We start from the raw sequence: 2185 nt of genomic DNA, 5'->3' as shown, positions 1-2185 counted from the left end.
TAATTCAAACAAAGCTCGAAACTGTTTTCTATCCTTTTTCACAACATGTCAATATGGAAGTTTAAAAAATGATTCAAAATAATTTTGTTACAAATTTAAGCTCAAGAATTATACTATGAGACATCAATCATTGGATCACTGAAAATGATTTTCACAGTAAAATTTTCGCTTCATATTTAGCTAACATTTCAGAATTACTCACAAATGTATTTTTTTCAAGAAAAATTTTAAATAAAAAGAAATTAAAAAGCTTAATAAATTATGTATTCGTAAGATAATAGGAATACATAAGCCTCTACATAGTAAGACATATAACTTACTATGCCCAGGCTTATCCAGAACCAGGCTTAAGCATTTGGGTACCCCCTTCTTTAACACACTCAGCAATATTTCCAGCAGAGTGTATTGGCTGGATACTCGCATTTATCAATTCTCCATTCCTCATTGACCATTCTCCAACTCATTATTACTCATTATTACTATGTTCGGGCTTATCCAGAACAAAGCTTAAGCTTCTGGGTGCATTGGCTGGATACTTGCATTTAACAATTCTTGATTCTCCATTGACCATTTTCCAATTCATTATTACAAGGTATTGTAGAATCAAAACGCCTTTCTTAGCTCTGATTGAAGAAGATTCCTTCCTCTCTCCACTTGAACTCAATAACTAACTCACTCTGTAACAACAAATAAAATAAAAACTGTTTTAATTTCTTAATATCTATCTTAAACTAATACTAATACTCTGTATACTAATATTTAAAGAAAATATTTATGCTATAATAAAAATTAGTATATTAGTATAAGTATAAATTTGTATTCTTAAAAGAAGCTGGACGTATCAAAATTTTTGTGATTAAAATATTTTTTTAATTAAATTAATCTCGACACTTATCCATCCAAATAACCAATCCTGAATGTAACGCTAACGGCTTTGATATGAAAGAATGAAGATTTTTATAAAAGTGTATACTAACTACCTCAGAGTAGTATGTTTGAAGCAAAATGGACCTAAAGGAAATGCTTAAGTACGTTTTTTCTTCATTGTGCATATTATGTTGCCTGCACTTTTGAGGTCCGTCTCGCATATTTCAGCTTAAATTTTTATCGTATTTCTTCTTTTTGGCATAATTTCAGAGTAAAATATTCCAAAATTATGCGATACACATGAAACGAAGTAAGAACTGTTTCATGTACTTGTATCTTTACTGGTCTTACTTGTGTATATAGTAAGTTTGTGTATAAGTGAATAAATATTTTTATTAGTTTTTGTACATTTTTTGATGCCAAAGTAACCAGCTAAAAAATATGAAACCATTTTACATAGTAAATTTATAAAATTAAATTTAAAATTCAACAAATTTCTTTTGGTGTTGTTAAGTCTTTTGAATGCATATTTTTGGTAATCCCCTTCATTTGCCTTTTAAATTTAATTTAATGCAATTATATTACAGAAAATCATTTGGTTCCTTTTGATAAGTAAATTTATATTAATATTTACCATAATGTAAGTTTTCTGTTAAAATTAAAATATGTTAAAGAGCCGAGGAGAATAGAGAAACACGAGTTAAGAGATGATGGGAACGATATCATTACCTATTTCCATAACACATATTTAAATTGATAATATTAATGGAAATTGATGGAAACAATAAAAAGCTTGCATGTATACGAAAATATAGAGTAAGAATAAATATAGTCCTTAAACGAATTTTTGATTTCAGCACTAAGTTACATTATTAAATTCCAATGGCTTCTTTATTTGTAATGAAATAATTACTCAAGTGACCATAAGATGAAATACAGTAATCCACCCTATAACGCGGTAGATTGGTTCCGCGTTATAGGGATATTCCCGTATACCCCGTACACACGTCCACGTTATATGGGAGAATGTCCATGTTATACGGAGGATTGAAATCGCGTAATATGAAAACGCGTTATAAGGGTACCGCATATAGGGGAATTACTGTATATCTAAAACTAAAAGTTTTCTATTAGATTTATTTTGTCAATTAGCAAATCTGAAACAAAAATCTTAACCTCGTAAAAAAGAAATTTACAGTATAAAAGGATACTCATATATCAGAAAAAACTATAGAAACAAAAGAACTTAAATTTAAACAAAAACAAAAACTTATAATTTTACTTTAAAGAAATAAAAGTGATACTTTATAGTTTACTG

The sequence above is a fragment of the Teleopsis dalmanni genome, chromosome 2 (assembly GCF_002237135.1).
Source record: "Teleopsis dalmanni isolate 2A chromosome 2, ASM223713v2, whole genome shotgun sequence".
In the NCBI taxonomy this organism is placed as follows: domain Eukaryota; kingdom Metazoa; phylum Arthropoda; class Insecta; order Diptera; family Diopsidae; genus Teleopsis; species Teleopsis dalmanni.
The sequence above is the reverse complement of the archived record's forward strand: the minus strand, read 5'-3'. Positions refer to the sequence as shown.